Source organism: Nycticebus coucang, chromosome 22 (assembly GCF_027406575.1).
Source record: "Nycticebus coucang isolate mNycCou1 chromosome 22, mNycCou1.pri, whole genome shotgun sequence".
In the NCBI taxonomy this organism is placed as follows: Eukaryota; Metazoa; Chordata; class Mammalia; order Primates; family Lorisidae; genus Nycticebus; species Nycticebus coucang.
The window spans coordinates 30,583,849-30,607,729 of NC_069801.1; the positions used below are offsets into that span (position 1 = coordinate 30,583,849).

General features: G+C 49.1%; 1 protein-coding gene across 1 annotated transcript in view; it reads right to left on the minus strand.

The window, feature by feature from the left end:
- The window catches only part of GRIK3 (glutamate ionotropic receptor kainate type subunit 3), a 230,470-nt gene that overhangs the window by 205,162 nt on the left and 1,427 nt on the right, over window positions 1-23,881 (minus strand). The window lies entirely within an intron of this gene.

Below are 23,881 nucleotides of genomic sequence, written 5' to 3' on the forward strand. Positions count from 1 at the left end.
GTCTACCTCTTATTCTCCACCATACACATCCCCTCCCAGCACCCAGAGGGGCCGGGTTGGGGGAGGAGCTTCCCCTGACACTTCCTAGTGGACTTAAAGGGCTGACAGAGGCCAGAGTGGTGGCAAAGGGGGGGCGGGGTCAGAGAGCTCTGGGTGCAGTTCCTGGCTCTACCCTTGCTGAGCTGGCTTCCCCTGCCTGAGTTTCTTCATCTGTCTGAGCCTCTGCATGCCATCTGTAAAATGGGAAGAAGCACCCCACCTCCCCTGCGTTTGAGTGAGGACTGGATGGATTGTAAGACGAAGCCACACAGGACAGTGCCATCGCACAGAGCAGATGGTGACTAAACAAACACCATGTGGGCAAAGGGGCATTCACTGTAAACGTCTCTCAACTTTCCTGTGTGTTTAACATTTTTCATAATTAAATGTTGGTAAAAAAATAAACACCATATTTTCCAACAAAGCAATTCATGTCAACGCTTCCTGTCTCTCTGGGGAGCTCGTGTGCTCCCCACCCCTGCCCCCCGAGAGGGACAGCCGCTTGCTTGCCTGGTGTGTCTGAGCTCCAGCACCTCCAAAGTGATGAGGTCAGGTAATTCTGATGCTGATTTCTGAGAAGTGTCAGGGAGACGGATGGTAGCCCAGACCTTGTCCTGAGTTAAGAGAGAATTAAGTCATTATCATAGAATTAGAACAATGGAACAATTCCGGCCACCTCCTTGACTCTTTTCTGGGTAAAAAGGAAGAGGCAGTTGTGGTATCGTCAAGGCCATGGGCTCTGAAGCCAGACTGGAGCAAATCCAATCTCAACCATTCACTTGTTGTGTGACCTTGGGCCAGACACTCATGCTTCTGAGCTTCTATTTCCTCATCTATAAAATGGAGATATAATTGCAATACCAACCTCAAACTGTTGTCATAAGAATAAACTAGTTAGTGCATGTGAAATGCTTGACAGATGGTGATCATTCAAGAAATACTAAGCTATTTTATTTTATTTGGTTAAAGAAGAAAATTTCCAAGTACTTCCTTTTAGACTGCTTAGGTGAGAATGAGCTGAGAATCATGATATCATGCAGGGCTTGCGATTTTTATCTTCTGATGAGCTCGAGAATGAGGGGAAACTAAGCCCTGAGCAAACTCAGTGACTCACAGAGCCAGGCAGGTCAAGGCTGGGCCAGAGCCTGGGTCCCCTCACACCTCCAGCCCCAGATTCTCTGTGGCAACCTCTCCAGGCTCAGCCCCTGAGGGCTTGCCGAAGCTAAGTCTGCATACAAATAGCCTTGGAGGAGAAATACTTTTTCGGGTTTTTTTTTTTTCCTTTTCATTTCAAAAAGGAATCTACAGAACTGGGGCTGAAATGGCAATATGTGTCTCTGGCTGGGAGGGGCTTGTGTGTGGTGTGTGCGTGTATGGTCCATTTGTGCCGAGGCCATGTTATCAGAGTTCAGGGAAATGTCAGACTCTTGGAGAAGGAGATTTTAATTAGGTTAGAGTTGCCTCCAAAAAGTACTAAAATTAAATATGAATCCATAATGCATGGCATCATAGCTAATGGCATGCAAATGGCACTGGGCTGGGTAGGGCTGAAGGAGGAACTTGGGCAATCGTGGTAATTAGGAAAAATTACCTGAGCAGTGAACAGAAGGGGTGGCCAATGCTCTGTTCATGGAGAACAGGGAGAAAGCTGGGGCTGTTGAGCAGGGGAAGCCACCCCCACTGATACCCACACCTTGGGAGAGGGCGGAGCCAGTCTTCAGAACCAGCTCTGTTCTATTGACTAGCTTCTCCGGGGGTGGCTGGCATGACCTTGGACAAGTTCCCCAAGCGGGGTCTCTCTTTGCTCAGCTGCAAATTAAAAAAGATAAACCCTATCCTTCAATCTCCCAGAGTTGCCTGAGGGTCGGAATGAGTTGTCAATATGTTGCGAGAGAGCTGTAGAAGAGGACAGTTATTCCTCTTCCTTTGAATGTTTATTCTTGAGAAAAATAAACTAGAATTACCATCTTCTGAGTCCTTTCTGTGTACAGGTGTCTTATCCCACTTAATCCTTTCTCACAGCCCTAGGGAAACCGAGGCACAGTTGGAAAGTGGTGGATCCAAGGTCAAACCCAGCAAACTCATGAACCTAGTGTCTTAACAGCTAGGCTACCATTAGGTTAAAGATGCTCTTGGAGTGGAGAGAGTGCTAATCACACAGGATGACAGACATAATGAGGGCAATCCAGACAACCGAGGCAGTCACCAGCACCCGGGAGACGTCCAATCTGACGGCCTGCGTGCTGTCAGGTGAGGCCCCGCACCTTCCCAGGCATCTGAGCCACATTTATTCCATGGTCCAGGTGTCTCCCAGCACCTTCTGACTCCAAAACACCATGACTGCACCAGGCAGTTCAGCACTAGAGAAAAACGCCCAGGGCTGGAGTCAGACCTGCTCTGAGATCCTGGGCCTTGACCTCACATTTTTATACCTATAAAATACAGAGACTAGCAGTTCCTGCTATAGGCCTGTGACAGTGAAATGACATGAGGATGATATTCACCGTGGGCCCTGAGCTCTGTGTATCAGACACTGTTCTGAGCATTTTACATGTATTAGCTCATTTCATCCTCACCAGCTAAAAGCCAACCTGGTGCTTAGAATGTGCAGCGCTAGAGGTTTCCTATAGTCACTCGCTTAATCTATTCCACATTTCTAGGGGGTAACACTTTTTCAGTCCCATGTTATAGATGGAAACACTGAAGCACAGAAAAGCTAAGAACTTGTCCAGGGTTAGGATCAGGACGTGAACCCAGGCAGTGGCTTCACCCAAGGTGCATGACGCAGGTGTGCTCAGCACGGCACCCGCCTTATTGCTATGTCTAAGCAGGTGGGAAGCTGACTTCCTATGCTTGCCCTTTGGTAAGGATTCGCTGCGATTACACACAGAAAGCTCCCAGCACAGAGTAGGGGCTCAAAACATGTAACACGAGTGAATGAAAAAGTGAATTTAAGGGAAGGCATGGGGGCTAGTTCTGTAACTGGCAGTCATTCCTCCCAGGAGGGCTGCTAATGACAGGTCTTGCAGACTTAAGAAAAATGCCCAGCAAGAGTGGTGCCTGCCAGTGGATCCAGTGTGCCCTGGAAAGCAAACCTTTCTTTGAAGCCTGGGCAGATGGATTAACCCCCCACCCCATACAACTTCCATGCCCTGGGCCAGAAAAATCTCTGCCTGTGTCCCCAGAAATCTCCAAGTCCTGTCTAGGCAGGTGCCAGCTCAGGCAGCAGCCCCTGGGAGTGATAGGCAGAGGAGAAAAATGGGACAGGAAATAGCACCAAGGTTTTTGAGATGGAAAAAGTGTAAAAGCCCTTCCTTTGTGTGGGAATGAGTGCCAGGGGGCCATTGTCTATTGAGTTTTCATCAAAGTAATTTATTGATCAATACAGCTAACATGGCTAGTTCAGCGATTTTGTAAAAAAATAACCATGTGTTGGATGCAAGGTGCACTTTGCTGGATTGCGGCGAGCCAGGCCAGCCAGGATCGCCTTTATTTTATGGCCTTCTGGGAACTGGGCCCTGGCAGTTACATCTCTGTGGCTTTATCTTCATGACACCAAAACATTTGGCTGGAAAGGAAAAAAGATGGGCCAATCTTCCAGATGTTTTGTCTACATGGCAGCAAATATCAAGATGTTTCCCATACAAGGTCACAACCATGAACCTGAAACACCACAAGGCCGGAAGAGGGGGAAGCATCAAGAAAGGGTCTCGCTCAGAGTTGGAAGGCCAAGGGGAAGGGAGTTTTACATTTATTAAGCATCTGCTGTTTACCAGGCCCCAAGCTAAGTGCTTTGACACTCCCCACATTTCTGCACGTTTTCAGATGAGAAAAAGGAGGCTAGTATTAACGTTTCCAAGGTCCCAGAGCAACTAAAAGGTAAGAGAATAATTCACATCCAGATTCGACTTCACAGCTTTTCAGTTTGACTCACTCTGGCTAAGCCTCAGTTTCTTCATGTGCAAATTGGGGATCCTTAGACCTGCCCTGCCCACCACTGGAAGAGTTAAACAAGACACTCATGTGAACACCCCTGGAAACTCAAAGCAAATTCTGCTCCTGTACACAGTGGTGTCTCTTCCTGGAGTCCCCCAAGGCACTTAGCCTGGCCTCAGACATAAATACATGTGAAATAAACACTCATCAATGGGTTGAACCTCATGGCCTGGTGTCCCATCTTCCAAACATCTGGGTGCTCACATGAGTGTTGAGTGTGCGTACTCTTCCTCCAGACGTGCCACAGGTAGGTACAAACTCCAGCACACATACTTCATGGAAGGGGCCGACAGGAACTTTTGTCACTAAACTCCCCCCACCATGTCCCCAGAATGATCGGGCTCCCTCACTCACCTGGATACTGGGGTCAGGTGGGAGGCGTGAACCTCCCTGGCAGAGAAGGCCTGTCCCCTGCAGAGCTCTGCTCTGCGTTCGGGCAATGCTGCACCCTCCCTTGCTGCAATCAAGCACATGCTTGGGTCAGGCTTTGGTGAGGCCCCCCACTGGGAGGGAGCATCCCTCACCAAGAACAGCTCCAGGGAAGGATGCAGAGAAAGGAGAACGAAGCTAAGCCCTGAAGCCTGAAAAGGCCAGAGAAATCAACAGCCAGTATAAGACTGGCACCTGGGGTGGCTAAGAGAAGCCCTGAGACAAAGTCAGAGCAGGGCCACTTCCCCAGCAACATCTTATGCCTTGTCCCTTCCCCTCATTCCCTAAGCCCTAGTCGGATGGCCTTCTGTCTGTTCTTTGACCATGCCAAGCTCCTCCCACCTCAAGGCTCCGCACACGCTGTTCCCTCTGCCTGGAACACCCCTGCAGTTGCCACAAGACAGTTTCCTCCTACTGGTCAGGCCTCAGCCTAAAGCCCACTTCCTAGGAGGTCCTCTTCCTGCCCCTCACATAAAGCATGTTCTTCTCTGATGATCTGCATATATAACATTTGCTCTGATTCCTATTGATTTGTTTGCTCGTTGCTTGTCACCCTGAGTAGACTAGGTCCCATGAAGACAGAAATTTCATCTCCTTGATCATCACTCTATACCTGGTACATAGTAGGTGCTCAGTCAACATTTATTGAAGAAAAGCAAGAAGGGAGGAGGGAAGGAAGGAGAAGGGAAAGAAACCAGGTTAAAGGAACTGCAAACCTTCTTCCAAGCACCAGCAGGGACAGGTGTATTCCCCCTGCAGAGCTGCTTTTCTGGCAGGTTCTAGACATCTCTTCACATCTGAATGGAGTGAGGAGGTCTTTCCATTTAGACGATCTGTTTCCTCCAGGGAAACTACCAGGTAACTCGCAGAGCCCCTCCCTGTGCCACGTGGGCACAAACTTAAGCATTTTACATAGAGAAGCTCAACCACATCTAGCAGGCGGATTGCTGGGAAGCTAGAGATAGGCGGGGAGGCCATAAACACAGGTGGGACCAGAGAAAAGAGACCCTAAATGAGGCTCTAGGACATTCAAAAACCTGTGACTTTGTGAGGATGCTTTGACCCCGGCTGGCATCTGGGAGCCTGATCAGCCCAATGCCACCAGAACCCATTCCCTGTTCTCTCTCTCTTTCCTCTCTGTCTCCTTTTCTCTGAGTGTCTCTACCTCAATTACCAACTCTCATTTCCTACCTGACTCTTTGCCTCTCAATTAAAATGCATCCACATTGGATCTTTCAGGAGTTCAAACAATAGGGTTAAAATACCTAACGACGTAGTCTAAACATCCTGTTCCCATCTTAGCATCAAGAGATTCTGAAGCCCCGGAAACTCCTGCTCAAATTCTATCAGGACTCTAAACTCAGAAAGAAATTACTGTTTAAAAACTCATTTAGGTGTTCTCTAATTACTTAGAGATGTCCTAGAGTGAGGTGGCTATGGGCCAGGGCTCTGAAGCCTGACCGCAGGGTGGAATCTCAGCTCCGTCACCTACTGGTGACAAGGACAAGAGACCTTTGTGACTCTGGGCAAGTCCTTGAATCTCTCAAGGCCACAAGTTCTTCTCTAAAATGGGGGTAACTGTGGTACGCCATTGAGACATTGTGAAGATTAAATGAACGAATACGTGAAAGTGCTTAGAATACTATCTGGCACAGTGAGAGCCCAGTAAATACTGGTTTTATATTTTTTACAGATTTAAGTCAAGTTCTTTTCTTTTCTTTTCTTTTGGCTTGTTTGTTTGGTTTTAGTGTTAACCCATCTTGCTTTTAGGCAATGAGGAAAGACAGTTCTATCTCCCACCTTAGGTGGGAGAAACTATGGTAACGACTCCAAGGGACAGATACCACAGGGAGCCTGTGGGACTCTGGGCCACCCCTGCCTGGGCTCTTCTCCTCTCCAACACTGGAAGGTCTGAGATCTGCCCGTGTCTCCTGCTGTCGGAGTTGGAAACCAGAAGCACTGAGCCTGTAAGAGGGCACATATTTCAGGGTCCTCTCTGCTCTTTCTAAGCACCGGTGAGGTGCAGACATCAGATCTGCTGTCCCATGGGTGGGCTGATGACCCCTGAGGGATGTAATAGGGGCTGGGAAGAATGAAGGCCCCTCCAACAGACTTTCACAGAAGCTGAGTCTCCACTCAGATCTCTATGGCCACAGTCATTTCCAGGGAGTCGAGACCTTTAGGTTCCCACAGGGGAGTGGGCCCTGGACTGTGCACCCAGGAGGCCTCTGCCACCCTCCCAAGTGGTGTCACCCACTCCACATCTCTGCTGCTACATCCAACACCATCAGCCAAGAGCACTCGCTCCCCAGAAAAGAACCTGTTTCTCGGCCCAGAAAGACCAGATGTCTAGAATCCTAAACTAGAACTGTTGTTGAGTCTCAGGATCCCGGAGTTTGGATTTGGGGGATAATTCATATTCTCAAAGCATATCCTAGCAGGAAGGAAAGTAAAGCCAAGCCCAAATGCTAAGAAAGTAAGAGCCCTTATTTGGTCCAAAACTTAATCCATTTGCCCAGAAAGCTGGAGGTTCTGCAAAGAAAACATCTCTCAAATTAATCGAAGCTTCACATTGCCACCTGGCTCCAAGGGGCCAGTGGAATAATGACATTTCAGGATTTGGGCAAGGTGGGATTTACAGACACTATTCTAGGCTGGAGAGCCAGCGTTTTACTCATTGCTAAATCTCCCTCCAGCAGCCACCTCCTGACAACGTTGACCGAGAGCTCTTGGCACCTGGCAGTCCACACTCTCTCCAGAGGGGCCCCCAGGCCTACAGCCTAGCGAAGGAGAGGGTGGGGTGAGTAGCCGCTCCCTTCTTGTTCTTCCCCAACTCCTGTCTCAGAGAAGGGGGCAGCTTTGCAAGGCCACCCACATTGCAGTCCAGGAGGGGAAGGAGAAAGGGTATGTGTCCACGTGGTTTATTATCCAGGCCCAATTAGTTGCTGGGACTGTGTTGGAACGATGGGCCTGAGGCCACTGCAAGGACTGCAGAGAACGAACAAGGACAGAGGTTGTTAAAATGCTCCTGCCGAGCTCTGACGCCCGCACCATGTCCTCGCACCTCAAAGACATGGAAATGTGCGGGAGACTCACAGCAGATTTCCTGCTTGGCACATGTTAACTGGACCCTGGGTAATGCTGCCCGGCAGAGGCTCACAACCAGCCAGGCACCGAAGGGAGGAAGGAAGAACTGGGAGCTTTCTCAATGTGCCACTGTCCACCTGGGATGGAGCCAGGCAGGAGTGGAGGTTTCCTGCCTGGCTCTATCCCATCTGTGGCTCCTGAATTCAAGTCGATTTGTCAGGCACTCATTAACTGCCTACTGTGGGCCCCGCTAGGGGCAGCTGCTGGGAATATACAGGGGATTATGCTGGAGTCAGGGGGACCATGTTCAAATCTTAGTGACACCCATCACTTACTGCCACCTACCTTTACTTCACTACAGCTCAGATTTCTTATCTGCAAAGTGAGGATAATTACAGATTGGAAAAGTGCTCAATAAACAATAGCTGTTATCAACCTGGTAAACAGGAAGGAGAGGAGACCCCTGCCTTGGAGAAGCTCCTTGTCCAAGCTGGAAGCCAGTGACTAGCTGCCTACAGAAGCCAATAAGACATGAAGTGAAAAATGACTGGTGAGAAAAAAATTGAAAAAAATTGGTCCTCTTAGTCTGTCGTTTGTCTACTCCTGATCATAAAATCATACGTACATAAGATATTTTACTTTTCCCTCTTATCTCTACTGAAAGAAAAGTAGCACAAGCAGACAATGGATGGCCTCATTGTAGGGGATGACTATAAGGAGAGGTGGGGACTGCGGCACATGGGAATGTGAAAAGAGAAGTCGGAAATCCAAAATTTTACATAAAACCTCCTAAGTTTTGAATGTTGACTAACTCAACTTAAAAAACTAATTCTATTAAAAATTATTAATAAATTGATAGGGATGGGGAGGAGATAGCTAGAAATAGAGTTCAGAAAAAAATTCTTTAAATTCCAAGCAAAGGAATTCAAGAGAGAGAGCCATTAAAAGGTGTTGAGATTTTTTTCTTTATAATAAAAGGAATTTTTTTAAAACTTAAAAAGAAGTGTAGGAGTATTCCTCACAACCATCACACTGAGCTTGGCCTTCATGGAGTCTTCATGACCACAGCAGACACAGCCCTGGCCTTTTCCGAGAACTCAGAAAATCTGGATTCCTAGAGCATCTCTAGCTGAACAGTTGGGCATGCCTCGAATTTCAGAGTGAAAAGAACCCAGGGCCCCTCTGTAACACCTCTGGCCAATCTGTGCTTGATTATCTCCCATAACAGGAAGCTCACTACTCCCCAAGGAATTTACTGAATCTTCAAATAGCACTGATTGTGGATAGCTGGCATTGAATCAAAATCTGCCTTCGTGGCCCATCACCCACACCCACTGGCTCCAATTCTACTGGGAGGTTGTTGCCTCTTCTGCACCGCAGCCCTTAGAGGTATAGATATGGGTGCTCATAATTTCATGCCTCCAAGTCCTGGTCTGTGAGCACTCTCTCTGGCCCTCAGTCTCCACATCTGTGTGATGGAGACAGAACCTACTGCACCTTATTCCTTTCTAGCTGAGTGGTGACTTACAAGAAGAAAGCATCAGAATTTTTGCTAGAAGAATCCCTGCCCTTCCTTACCATGGGCCTCAGATCCAGGCTCTGGGAGCAAAGAAGCTCTCAGAAAAAAGCCACCTTTTGCCTGATGAGTCAGGCTCAAAGGCTGTCTGCCCTCCCCAGCCTCAGGGGGAGATTGATGCCTGCACTGATGGAGCACTCCAATGTATTAGGTAGATAAAGAAATTGATTATTCCATAAATCATTGTCTCCATGAACAAAACCCCAATTTTTTAGAAAAGAAAATATTATAAATCTGTCTGAGCCCCTGTGAGTGAAAGTGTAGCCATTTCAATTTAATTGTCTGAGAGCTTCTTTGCTACAGCCCCGGAAAGAAAAGTCCCTGAAGCTACTGACTTCCAAACTACACATTCCTCGCCCCTCCCTGGTATGGCCAGGTATGGATGAAACGGATTTACACTGCAGCATGAAGAATCTGAGTTACCCAGAAAGAAGAACTTTCTCACCAAAAGAGACAGAATTGTATATCTCGGAGACTTAAAAATTGGATACGAACCCCTGCTTCTACATTTTTCCCCCACCACCTATACATCAAGAAATACTCATCAAGAAAAATTAAGGTTTAGTTCTCCTGAAAGACGGGGAACTGGCCAAAATGAACCCTGGAGGGAGCCTGAGGATGAGTGTGATAGCTCAGGGGAGAAAAAACACTCAGACAACATAAATGATGAAATGATTCAGAAGTGGCAAGAGCAGGAAGAAAGATTAGAGGGAAGGGTAAGGGGAGAGATGTGGCTTCCTGCCAGCTCTACTGTGTGACTTTCAGTTTATCTCTTTGCCTCTCAGAGCCCCTCATTACTCTTCCCCCAGACAGAGAAGAATGAAGAAGATCCAAGTGCCAGGCTCTGGTCTAAACTATACATACCTACATGTTCAAAGAACCATGACTATCACTGAAGGTCACCTACTTGGACCTAGCACGAGGACATTCAGATGAGACCGAGTTCCAGAATCCTGCTCCTTGCCCCCTCCCCCGGCGCACCCACACCCCCCTACCAACCCCCTACCCTGTGTACTCTGCAGTGCACAGAGTGGGCGCTCCATAAATGTTTGGAGAATCAATGAGTCAGCCCAGATTCCATGCGAAAAAGACAGGAAATAAACACGAAATTACAAATAGCATAAAAATAACCACATTTCCAAAGCAGATTTTTCTGATTCTGCGAATTCAAACAGAGGCAGCAAAAAGCCCCAAATCTCATACCGAGAGATCTTAAAAGCAGGGCCCACGAAGGAGCCCTAACTTTGCAGATCCCATAGTTGATCTCCTCCCTGACCATTCCAGATCTTTCTATGTGGTGTGTGACTTCAAGATGCCATCTTCTCTCCTAAATCCTTGGGGCCTATTTACCCTGTTCAGAGACGAATGCCAGTCATTTCCTCTAGCTCAGTCATTCTGAACCTCTTCTGACCCTTTGACTTCTAGTCCCCAGGTGTCCCCAGCCTACTCTTAGTACCCTTGTAAGGAAGAAAATATCCCCCTTTCTCTAAGATATGCTGAGGTCACCCTGGCATGACTTTTCTGCCTGGGAGAAGCCTTTGTCACACCCCACCCCCATCACAAGGCTTCCTGACACAGGTGGTGGAGCACCTGGAACTGCTGGGGCTGTTTGGGGAATGCCACCAAGCTGTGACACATTTAATTCCTGTCACCTGAACAAGGAGTAATTTTATTTACTAGCAGAAAATACGGCTCTATTATAGGTATGCAGGGCTCCACAACTCAGGAAATAATAACACACAAAATACTTTTAAGAAATCACATTTAGCAAGATAAAAATACAGAACACAAGCCTACTTACCAAATGCAATGTGAAAGATGACGCTGACAAGCTGAGCAAAGATGCTTGGCGTCGAGTGTGATATTTGACAATGGGATGTTCACTGGTTTTGTCATCTGCTGCTGCTCCCTAGCAGACAAAGCCGTACAAGGCACCAAAGGTTTAAGAACAATTTATGTGGAAGGGAGGAAAAGAAAAAAAAAAAAAAGGAGAAAATTCTATCCATTAACTTCATTTTCTCTTAGCATGGGTTACTCAAATTGAACAACCACACATAGCCATTCTTCCTAGCCTGCTGTGTGCCTACTAAACACCTCCGTCCAGTTTGTGAATGCCGGAGTCCTGTAGGGATAGCATTTAAAAGAGAATGCCTGTTTAGCAAGACCTTACAATAACCATATCACCCCTACCAGAAGAGTCAGCATGCAGATGGCGCCATTCGGTACCCTAGGGCCTGGCTGCTCTCCATGGTCCTGAACACAGAGGTTGGGGTGACCCTTAATCTCCCTGCACCACACACCGTGTATCCATTATCTATGAGTTTTTCTAAAGCACATATGAATTCAATTTATATTTCTCCCTCAATGTGGAAAAATGTTTTATAGGTTTGTTTTTCCACAGTGGAAAATCTAGGCTTTTTGGCTCTCTTAAGACTGCAAAATTTAAAGCTTTCAAATATGCAAATCTGTGTGTGTGTGTGTGTGTGTGTGTGTGTGAGAGAGAGAGATAGGGATGTAAATAGGGTTTTCTTACACACTGAGGGTCTGAGAACCCAAGCATTTGTCTGCTTTTCCGATGGCTCACCAAGGACAGGACACAAGTCATTTCCCTTTTCCTGTCCTCAGCATCCTGATCTGTGACAGAAAAGAACAGAGAGACCTAGTTCCCCTGTAGCCCCAGCATTTGTGGTGCCTCTACTTGTGTTCTGGTTCTTCCATGGACTCGAGAGACCATCAAACAGGATGATCTTGCCTGGACTCCTCTAGCACTGAAAGATTTCCTGGATGCAGGGGGAAAATAGAAGACTCTGCTTCCCTTGCAAGAAGACAAGGGTTCAGTCTCTCTGCTCAACTCTCCCCCAGCCCTCAGTCCCCATGAACCAGCCATAATTCATCTAAACCTGAGAGTTCACCCGTATTTTATTTACTGATTCAATGTTACGAGACAAGTAAAATAGACGGCTGTCACCTCTATTAAACTGGGTAGGAAAAATGGTCAGGGAGGCAACAGGCTCTTCCTACTCAGGATGTGTCATCTGTTTCCCCAGGGAGGGAAGCAAGGCAGGGGGGAGGACCTCACCTTGGGGGAGAGCCAGGTCCTGTTGTCTTTGGGAGGGGAAGCTCAGGGCTCCACTGCAAACCTGCCCCATCCTCATTCTCAGCTACAGGGATACAGTCAGTCAGGAACTGGGATCATCCCTTACGTCAGGGGTCCTCAAACTACAGCCCGTGGGCCTCATGCGGCAGTGTGATTGTATTTGTTCCCGTTTTTTTTTTTTACTTCAAAATAAGATATGTGCAGCGTGCATAGGAATTTGTTCATAGTTGTTTTATTTTAACTATAGTCCAGCCCTCCAATGGTCTGAGGGACAGTGAACTGGCCCCCTGTTTAAAAAGTTTGAGGACCCCTCCCTTAAGTCCTCACCAATACAAAAGAAAGTCACCATACTCAATCATCAGGCTGAGGATCGAGAATGGTCGTGGAGCCCCAATTTAGGAGGCCTGTGCTAAAGAAGTAAACCTCCATTTGGTCAGCTCTTGCAAGTACACAACACATGTTCACACACATTCCCCAGAGCCTAGTGTGAATGATGCCTGAATTCCCAGGTTGACTGTCTATACAGCCTAATCTCCAAGTGAACCATCAACACCTCTGCTTTATACAAAGCTGTCACGTAGACCAGAAGTCTACACATCCAGCAGGATCCAATGCTGTAGAAGTCAAGGAAAGGGGAGGCTGGCAGCACTGTGATGCCTGACAGCTGTGCTGATGGCACAGCAGAAGTTCCCTTCCTTGCTTCATCTCCCAAACAGCAACCAAGATGTTGAGGGGCAAGTGAGAAGGAGAGAAGAGTGAGGGCAGAAAAGACAGGAAGGGCATGGCTTCCTTTCCAGCCTCTTCTTGAAGTAGACAGCTTGTGTCTCTCTGAAGGGGAGAATCATCATGATACGAGCCAGGTAATAAATGCAAAGTCCGGGGCTTGGAAAAGAGGAGCCCACACCTCCAAATACTCCGGCTCTGCCAGATAGAAGAAGTTGCCAAATTGGTGTGTCAGAAGAACACCACGGAATCATTAGCACCTAGAAAAATCTAACAATGTGTTTCATGAAATCCTCATTGATAAAATGGAAAGCACTAGGCTGTGGCAGTTAGGTGGGACTTACATTCAAATGACACCTGTAGCACAGTGGTTATGGAGCCAGTCACATACACTGAGGCTGGCGAGTTTGAGCCCGGCCTGGGCCACTAAACAACAACTGTAACAAAATAAATAGCCGGGCATTGTGGCAGGTGCCTGTAGTTCCAGCTACTTGGGAGGCTGAGGCAAGAGAATTGCTTAATTCTCTTAATTCTCTCTTCCCAGGAATTTGAGGTTGCTGGGAGCTGTGATGCCACGGCACTGTACCAAGGGTGACATAGTGAGACTCTGTCTCGAAAAAAAAAAAAAAAGACTATATTCAGCAACGCATTCATTAATTCAACAAATATTTCTGAACTGTCTACTCTGAATCCTGCCCTGTGTTAGGTGCACTGGAGAAAGTGGTGCATGGGCCAGGTGTGGCCCAAGCTTGTCCAGTGCTTATCTCTAAAGTAGCAGAGACTCACAATACAGCAAGTGCTATAACAGGGTGCTGTGGGGACTCACAGGAGGTTGAGAAAGGCTTCCTGGAGGAAAAGACAAGTTCACCGAGACCTGAGTGTGACCCAAGTTGGCCAGAAGGAAAGCAGGGCAGAGCCCGGGGTGTGAGGGAGAGCACAGTGCTTCCTGAGGAGTGAGGTGTCCAGCACGGGAAAGCAGAAAGCAGGGGGCAAAGAAGGACAGCACAGGAGGCCACATATGCCAACCATGTAGACCATGAAGGGCCTGAGGACGTAACCAGCTGGATTCTGAAGCTGGTTAAAGCGTAGGGTAGTGGGTCCACAACTACTTGAATAAAGCCAATAGTCTCTGACATGGGTCATTTCCTGCCTAATGTGTTTATGAAAGGCTTAGCTGAAGTAAGGGAAGATGTCTGCACCCCAAGCTCCAGATGGCATGAAGAATGCCAGGCAATGAAATGGGAGCCCCCAAAGCTTCACTGTTCTGAACAGTGGTTCCCAGCCCAAACCATACTATAGGTCAATAACCACTTAACCCCTCTACCCAGGACCCCAGGAGGGCAGCAAAGAGGAGGGAGTCATTCACGCCTGCAAGGATGGAGCAGTGGGAATAGGCTTTGGTGGTCCAGAAACAATGTGCAAGGATAACCACAGGAAGGTTTAATGACAGAATTTACTGGGGATAAATGACAGTTCTGCCTTTAGGCTCAAAAGATCAACTGCCAAAGGGAGGATGAGAGAAGTTATAGATCAGTGGCGATGCTTGTAGAAAAGACCTTGTGATCTCATGAGACCACCAGCTCAGTATAAACCAAGAGAGTGAAATGGCTGCTAAAAAGGCTAAAGTAATCTGGGGTCGTTTAACTAGACACCGAAGCAGAGATCTGAGGAGGTGTTGATCTTACTGGTTTCAAATAAATAAGCAGGAGTGTGTTCCGCTATCAACACTGTGCTGGAGGAATTAGGCCCCTTTAGTTGGAAGAAACACCTTTATATTCCTGCGGGGCTATAGTGTAGGAGCAAATCTGAACCAACATCGGTGGGCAGAATGACCATAATAGTAAAAGTCACAGATAACATTTATCGAGTGCATAGCATGGCTGTGTTCTAAGAACTTTATTATGCATTAATTCATTTAATCCTTACAAAAACCCTGTGAAGCTGGTACTACGTGTATTATTGTTATTATTATTTTGAGAGATTGAATAGTTTACGCAGGTGGGAAGTGATGAAGGCAGCCTTCAAACACAGGCTGTTCGATCCCAGAATCTATGAACGTACTCACAACACTAGATTGCTAAAATGAGCTGAGCGCTTCCTTTGTTTCAGGCATATTAATTCTCACAATAATCCTGTGAGATGAAATCCGTCATTATTCCCATCTGATAGGTGAGGAATTCTAACATTTCTCTAAGGTTAGAAAAATTAAGTGACTTACCCAAAGTCACACAGCCATGAGGGAAGGAATGGGAGTTTAAACTCAGACACACGGATTGGAGCACCTACACTCTCAACATTCTGGTTATGTGGCCTTCCTGAAACTACAGGGAGACACATGTCAGCTTTTTAGGGGCATGTCTGCAGCAAAGATTGAAGTGGGCCAAAATGCAATAAAGAACGGGTGGGGCCTAAAAACAGTGCACTTCCTATTACAGATGGCATTCGATCCCAGACTGGATATCCACCTGTAGTGAGGTAGTGAGGTCCTCACCGACCTGGAACAGTGGTCCTCAAAGTGTGGTCCCCAGGCAAGCAATTTCAGCATTAACTGGGAACCTCTTAAAACGGCAAATTCTCAGACCTCACTCACCCTAGACCCCCAACACAGCAATCTGTATTTTAATGAGTAATCCAGGTGACTCTAATGCCCAGTAACGTTTGAGAACCTGGTGCCTAAAATGACCACTGGGGTTATTTTTAGCCTCGATTCTGTGATTCTTCACCATAGACAGAAAATGTGATGCCTGAAGCCCTGGGAAGCCTGGGCTCCTGCTTTTCCGCCCAACTGGGCAGCTTTTTGGAATAGCATATTTCAGTTCTGCAAAGCAAATGCAGGAAAGCTTTGCAGAAGTCTCTCCCATTCCCATATTTAAAGAGCTCATCCCTGCAGTTGTTCTGAGAGCTCTATAAACCCCCTTCCATCAGCAGCCTGTCTGCATCAGTCCCTTTAATAGTGCAAGACTTAATTGTCTCCTGTGGACTGGAACCCTCTTCACACAAACCAGAATCTTTACTCCTTCTTGCTCCTTTTTTCCCCTTCTGCTATCCTTAACCACCATTCAGCATGGCACCAAAGGATCTGGAGTCGAAGCCGCCACTCCCCCCGGATCTCATTCCATCTCATTATCTCCAATCTGTATGATCACCATGGGGACTCTGTCCTCCCCAGCTTTTGTGCGTGGTCTCATTACCAGGTGTCTCCCAGTACAGCCAGCCAGGCCTATCCCCCAGGGCTCAGCCTCCAGCCACAGATCCTCTCTGGTCAACACTGGCCTGGCCAGGAAGCAAGACTGGACACCCCATCCAACAGGGGCTGATCAGGATTCCTGGACCAACCCCTTAAGAACATCCCATAACCAGGGTCTTCCCAGTTTTGAATGTACGCAAAATGCATTTCAATTAAAATGCCGCAAATGCAGGGAGGAACCAAGCCCCGTGGCTGCAGATGTATGATAAATAACAGGCCAAAGGGAGTCTGGGAGCAGACATCAGGGGCATTCTAGGAAGGGCACCCCTCTTGTTCCCTGGGTCAGTGGGTAATTGGCACAAGATTCTGGTGGACCCATTCACTGCACTTCCGGCGTGTGGGTTATGTGTCAGCAAAGTAATGCCACATGCTGGGCTGCATGGGGTACTGAGCACCAGGGTTAGCACACAGCAGAGGGCACACGAGAAGCAGACAGCCTCAGAGCTCAGAGTCTGATGGTGAAGACATGGCTTTCACCCTTGCGCAGGCCTCCTTTCTCTCCTAACCTTTATTAAACGCCAGGCAAACAGCCTTAACCACCTCTCCTTTAATCCTCACGACAACACTATGTAGACAATACTATAAAGTTCAACCATATGAAATTTTTGTAGGGCAAAAACAGCTGGGCCAATTTAACATTAACACTTCATCCTATGGATGAGGAAATGGAGGTTCACGAGTGAGGTGACTTCTCCAAGGTCACACAGCAAGTACATGTTAGATGCTCAAACGCAGATCCATCATTTTTCATCAAACCCAAGATACATCATAAATTTTTTTTGTTTGTTTGTTTTGCAGTTTTTTGGCCGGGACTGGGTTTGAACCCAGCACCTCTGGTATATGGGGCCGACGCCCTACTCCTTTGAGCCACAGGCACCGCCCATCTTAAATATTTTGTATATGGAGAAAGAAAAGTCCTACTAGCTAACTTGGGTATGACACATGAAACAAATACTGATTTCAGATAAGACAATAGGAGGTCTATCTTAGAATCAACGAAATATGTTATTTGACTCCAAAAAAATCCGCTCTGCTTCTTGGTAATGATGGGGAAAAGTTGCTCTTAAATACCCTTAGGAGCTCCTTGCCTAATGGGGGAAGCATGATGCACCTGCATTAGGGAAAGCCCAGACACACCCCAGCATAACCACACCCAAGGTGACGACCATTAACAAACAAGGGGTAAAGGTTAAGGGAAGCAAAGAGAGGAACCTCAGAAACTGAGCTGGGAGGAGGAGAAAGATCCAGAATTGGAACAGGAAGCAGTGTGGACCCTGCCGATACTTCCAAAGGAAATAGAACAAGGGAAGGCCAGACAGAGGGCCCAGGGGCACGGCTGCTATAAAATATGGCTAAATGGAGAAAAAAGTGAAAGCAAAATCAGAGTGGCTTGTTTTCCTCAAATCCAGTTCCCTGGGCCTCAATCTAGTCTCATCTCTCCAAGTCACACCCAAATAAGATCTGTCCCTGGAGCAGAAAGAGAAGCAGAAGGAAAGGTTGACTCCAAGAACGAAGGGCCAGGGTCCAAGGAGGCACTCACTCTCACGGCCAGCTATGCAAGCACAGGGTCCCCTCTAAGAACCTCCATAGCATCTGCTCCCTGGAGGCCTCACTGGCTTCACCCTGTGCACACACTCTTCAAGCAACAGAAGTGCCTGTTTCTAGACAGTGTGTAAGCTTTTGTGTAAAGGCCATCACATCTGTTTAACTCCATGGGCAGTTTCATCCCCATTTTATAGACGGGAAGTGGAGGCCCTGGAAAATAACACGACCCTCTGACCATGCACGTCCCAAATCTGTCACCTCTGTAGTGACTGAGCAATGCAGCTTCCCCCGCCACCAGAATAGCTCTGTCTCTGGCAGCCACCATTATCCCAGGCTCCCTTTCTCCCCTGCGAGAAGAAATAAAATGGACAGAGAAGGGCAAGTTTGCAGATGGTGTAGGGAAGGGTGGATTGGGCAGGCTCTTGCATCCAGGTCCCCACACCCAACCCAAAATGTCTGGGGACCAGCAACACATAGTCCAGGGCCCACTGGCAACAGGCCTTAAACTCAAACATTTCCCACCAGACTCAATTCCTGATAAGGCAGGCTCCATTTAGAAGGTCAGGATGTGACTCTTGCTTAAAAATTAAATGACTGTAAAACCTATTAGCCTGGAAGGGTAATAGGAGAGGAGAAAGGATGGGACTGAGAAAGGAAAGGGAGGGAAGAAAGAGCAAAGCAAGCTGATTCTCCGACCCTTTCCCTTGCCAAGTCACTGGGTGATGAGGATGGAGGGAAGTGGAAGGGAGACTCAGATGTGAGGCCCTTGGGTCTCCTCAAGGCTTTGGCAATGTCTTTGAGGACAGCCTGGTAGCTTCCTGTAGGAACATGTAGACTGGAGATCCCAGAAAAAGGGATTCCTATGAGTAAACTGGCCTCTCCCAAGGGCAAATCCATCTTTTATTTAGAGTCTGGATTAAAGCCTTGGGCAGAGCCCAGAAGCCAGGACCAGATGGGAGCCTGCCTTATCATAGTAAATGAAAGTATATGTGTTGTCAAGAGGGGCACTCATCCCCCAGAGGAAACAAAGCTGCTACATGGTTTATGAGCAAGGCCAGTCTGACACTAAGACTGGCACTGATCGCGTTCACTGTGACCAAGCCCATTCAGCCGTCCTCTTGCAGCAGGACAATGAAGCCCAGCCCAGAGAGACCACGCTCTGCAGCCGGAACCACAGGGGTGGGGGCACTGTGTTCAGCCCCTTTAAAAATTCTGCTTTCCATCTCCAGACCACACAGCCAACCAAAAGCAGACTGACTGCAGCTCTCATCCTGCCCTGACCATTCACTGGCTGTGTGATCTTGAGCAAGTGACCTCATCAAGCTTGGTTTCCTCCTCTGCAAAATGGGATAATGCCTGCAAGGTTGTGAAGGCTATACCATAAGATAATGTGAAAAACTCAACAGCACATTAATTGAACACTTACTATTCATCATTGTTTGAAAAGCATTTGGCGCAGTGTCTAGCCCTAATTAAGTACGCTATAAATTAGGGCCATCGTATTGTTGTTGTTCTATTATTTTGATTTTGCTCCAGACCCAAGAGGGGCCCCAGGCAGGAGGCACAGTGGCCATCTCAGCACAGGTGCACTGCCCTCTGGTGCTGCTGCCAGGGAATCAGCACCTGGCAGAAAAGCGACTCCAGGCATCAAGCTCACGGCCGGGGCGCCAGCCCCATCTGTGTCACCTCCATTTCCGCACTGGGCCCCTGGTGCATCCATCCATCCAAAGCTGCAGCCCTACCACACCCATACCAGCCTCAGTGGACAAGCCAGTGCCTTCTAGGTGCTAGCCCCAAGCCTGAGGACAGCCTTGCTCCTGGCACATCAGTCTTCCCCGTGACCCAGCCGGGCGTGAGGCAGAGTGAAGCCCGGGCTCTCTGAGCTCCCTCTGGAGGGTCCAGATCAAGTGAGGCGAGGCCAGACTGTAGCTAGGGGAGGAAGAGACAGGGGCAGCTGACTGTGAAAGGGTGGAGAGGCTCAGCCTCAGAAGATCACAAACAATCCCAGTTGTTGAGCACATACCAGTCTCCCCCTAAATAGCACATCCATGCAGCCCTGCATCCTCCACCGCACATGGCCTTGAACCACCCCCAATGGAGGGGGATCTGTTTCCTGTGGCTGGGACACAGAGTGCTTGTGAGAACATAGTAATTCAGGGAGGCCCACAGACCCCACAAAGAATCCTAAAGCGGCCATGCAGCCTTGCATTCCTGGAGGAGTGGGGGGATAAAGAGCCGCCCCACAAAGCCCTTTCAAAACAGCACAATGGGCTAGACTTGAAGTCAGCAGTGGTGCTGGCTGGAGAGTGGGGGTGATGCAGGTGACCTTGGAAAAGCCTAGTGGGGCCCGGGTGCCTGGCTTACCTTGCATAAACCACTTCTAAAAACCCCAGGTCATCTTGATGTCAAAAGACTGTTTAGCGCAATGTGAGGCAGGCATCAAGAAGAAATTAAACTCCAGCTCAAGAAAGGAAAGCTCAGGCTGACAGGAGCAGCTGGGCTGAAAAGCGGAAGCAGAAATTCCTCAAGTTAATGCTTTCTCAGGCCCCTCGGGCCACTCCCAGGTCTTGTCTGAAGCTATTTACTTCCAGGGGGGAAAACCCTATTGATCTTCATTCAGCTGCCGTCTGCTCCTACAAGGCAGCGATGTTTCAGCGCATCACTACTCACTGTGAGAAATTTCTCATTGTTTTATACGCAGCAGCTCCCAAACTCAAGAGACAAACGTTCAGGACAATTTGGGTGAACGTTTGGATGAGAGCTGCAGATGGGGCTAGTTTGGGAGCTATAAGGGAGGGGGCCTCACTGTGCTGGGACAGGCTGCCATGGCCTGCTGGGCCCCTGTGCATTGAGAAAACTCAGGACTTCACTGCTTGGTTCTGCTCTGTTTGTAGATGCCCTGAAAGCCCAGAGCTGGGCCAACCCTTCCCTCACACCCTACACACACACACACACACACACACACATACACACACACACATACACATACACACACACACACACACACACACACCTGCTTTATGTCTCTGCAGTCATTTGGCTTCCAACCTCCCCCACTGGCTGGCTGGAGATTGCCACCATCCAGTCAAGCGCCTCATCACACAGAAGAGCTGGCTGGGCTTCCCCAGCTGAGCTACCACTGTCTGCTTCCCTTTTCAAATTCCAGGCTGGCCCTCATCTATGCCTGTAACATGAGGGAAGAACTAACCATGAAATCTGCAATGGCACTAACAGTTCCAACCAGCCTGCACTGACGGGAACTTTTAAGCCACAGAGTATCCCAACTATTAAGGCCAACCAATTAGTTTACTGATGTAAAAACTGAGGCTTGGAGTGGGAGAGAGAGGGTGATTTGATCCAGGTGGCCCAGTAAACTGGTGGCAAAAAGAGCAGAAAACCCAGGCCTTCTGGCTCCAAACAGGGCACACCCCTCTCCACTTCAGCTTCTAGGTCATATAACCTGGAAATCCAGGTCCCCAGAGGAGGTCACTGAAGCCCATTTGACTGAGAGAATTCATGCATTAAACTCCTTTCTGTGAGTTAAGACCAGCATCCATCCAAACAATAATGATGATGATAATAATAATAAAATGCCAAACAATATGCCTTGAAAACCTTCAATGAGAAACACTTGATAATCACACGCAGAATACATCTTCCACATATTCATATAAAATAATCAATGATCTTTTTTTCCTACAGACTACAATCCAATTACTCTCTCTCCCTCGCTCTTCTTTGTTACTTGCAAAACATCCAAGCAATCGATGCCTTGACCTCTCTCTCTGATAGACACAATTACAAAAAGACAGAGCAATGCAATTCATCTATTCAAGATGGATTGTTTGAACACTCTGTCACACTGCTGAGCTATCCATCTCCTTGTCTAAGAGGAAATTTCAGCCCCCAAAAGAGGCACAAAGAGAAGGGGCGGGCTCCCCAACACAGAGAGCCCCTCTCACACCTGCAGAAGAAACCCTCTTCAAGCTGGTGCTCAATAATGCCCGGCTGCTGGAAAGATTTAGCTCTAAGCTCCATTGACTGAGGCACCAGTCTGGGAAACTAGAAGCCCCCAACACATTCCAGAGCCCAATTTCCAGGGCCTCAATTCCTGCAGCCCCAGCCAGAGCCCTGAGATCCCAGGGGTGGGGGTGGGGTGCAGAAAAGGAGATGGCATTAGGCCCAGCTACAGCAGGATGGTTGGGTTTTTCTCTCTCTTTCTCTTTCCCCCACCCACAGCATCCACTTTAGCTCCCTGACTCCTGCTAACGTTTGAGCAGGGGCTCAGAAGGGCAGAAGGGCAGGTTCATCCCCAGGAGGCTCCAAAGAAACACAGAGGCCTCAGAGCCTTCCCATCCACCTCCCAAGCTGGCACAGCCCCTGCCGTCATGTTTGGCACCAGCACAGCACCCCAGGCCATGGGCTGGGAGTCAAGTAGGGCAGGGCTCTTGGATATAAATGGGCTGGGCCGACACGCTAATTAATCCCAGGGCTTAATACGAAGAAGATTAGAAGAGAGGAGGGCTCTGCCATCCTTTAATTGCATTATTACATGCTGAACCCAAGAAAGGGCGGGCAGGCTTGAGATGTGCTTTTCCTCAGGGCTGGGAGGACCTAGCCCAATGCAATTTCACAGTAAGAGGGAGCAGGTAAGGATACATCATCCTGTGCTTTTTAGCTCATCTCTCTGGGGCTGCCCTCACCTGCTCCTGTCTTCCTGGACCTCCAAAGACTTCTATCCTGGAGACTAAGCTGGGAGTACACCCACCCCAGCCCTGGAGAAGAAGGATGGAGGTAGAGGCACCTACAGTTTGTGGGATGGGCACATAGCACCCTGTAAGTCCCCTCTTTTTCCTCTTAAGGGCACCCTACCACTCAGGACCCCAAAAAGCAGAGGGAAGGGGAGAAAGGATAAAGGAAGTGCTGGTCTACTACTAAGGGAATACCTACCCCTGGAATGGTACCAGGCTGGCCCTGAGGCAAGCAAAAGCTCAGACATAAAAGACATTTTCGGCTTGCCAGGAGAAGCCTGAGACGCAAAGGGTTAAGCCTGACCGTGAGGGCTGTCCCCAGAGTCCCCTCCCATGTGCCCTCCTTGTGCCTGGCCTCTTCTGCCTCCCGGTATAGGTATTGGCCTGCCAGGGTCCTGAGCGGGACTTAAGGACCTCAGAGTGGGCAGAGCTGAGGACGGTCTGCCCTATCCAGACATGAGTTCAAGAAGGCCTGGCTCCTGAGAGAGAGCTGCGGAGGAGACCGACCCTCTGGGGTTCCTGACGGCCTCCTTGCAAATTTTCAAGTACGGAAACCAAGCCCGATACGGGCTCCCCACGCCCTTTCACGCCGCTGGCAGCCCCAGGTCCGCCCTGGAGAAGAGATGCAGAAGAGTTCCGCTCTCGCCTGTGCCAGACGCCAGCAGTTGCGGGGGCCTCGTGAACCCAGGCGGCCCAGGTCCCCGGCCTGGCGGCGGGCTCAGGGCCCGCCGTGCCGGAGGCGCCGCATAGCGTGGCCGGGCCCAGCCCTGCGGATCGCTGGCCTGGGACGCGCACGGCCCCCACGTACAGCCCAGAGCGCTGCCCGCAGGGTGCCTTGGGCTGCCACAACAAAGTTAAAGCCCGGAGTAAGAGTCTCCGGTGAGAAAAGAAGCGGCGAAGCCCCAGCCTCAGAAAGCCGCGCGCAGCCCCGCCAGCCGCCGCCAGCCGCCGCCAGCTGCGGAGGGATTCCGGCTAACTTTAAAAACACTCGCAGCCCCCGGCCATTGTCCTCGGCTGCAGTGGGCAGCCTCTTCATTCGCTTTCCCCCATCTGCGCTGCCCCGGGCGGAGAGGCCTGGGCCGCAAGGAACCCGCTAGAGAGAGCAGCGGGGACGGCCCCTCCCTGCCCCACGCCACCGAGGCCGAGGGAGGCCACCGGGGAGGAGACCGCTACCCTTGTCACTCGAACCTGTGCCCTGCGCGCCCGCCGCGGTCGCTGGAGCTGTGCCCGAGGTGGGGGCGAGGGGCCCTAGGGGAGCGAGAAGGGGAGAGGAGAGAAGTTGGCGCCTTCCCCAGGGTTCCCACTCCGCGGAGAAGCCGGATCCCAGAACTCGGTCGCCTGCCGGTCTTGCTGGCAGTAGCAGCGAAATGCGCCCGCGACTCGGGCTGGGA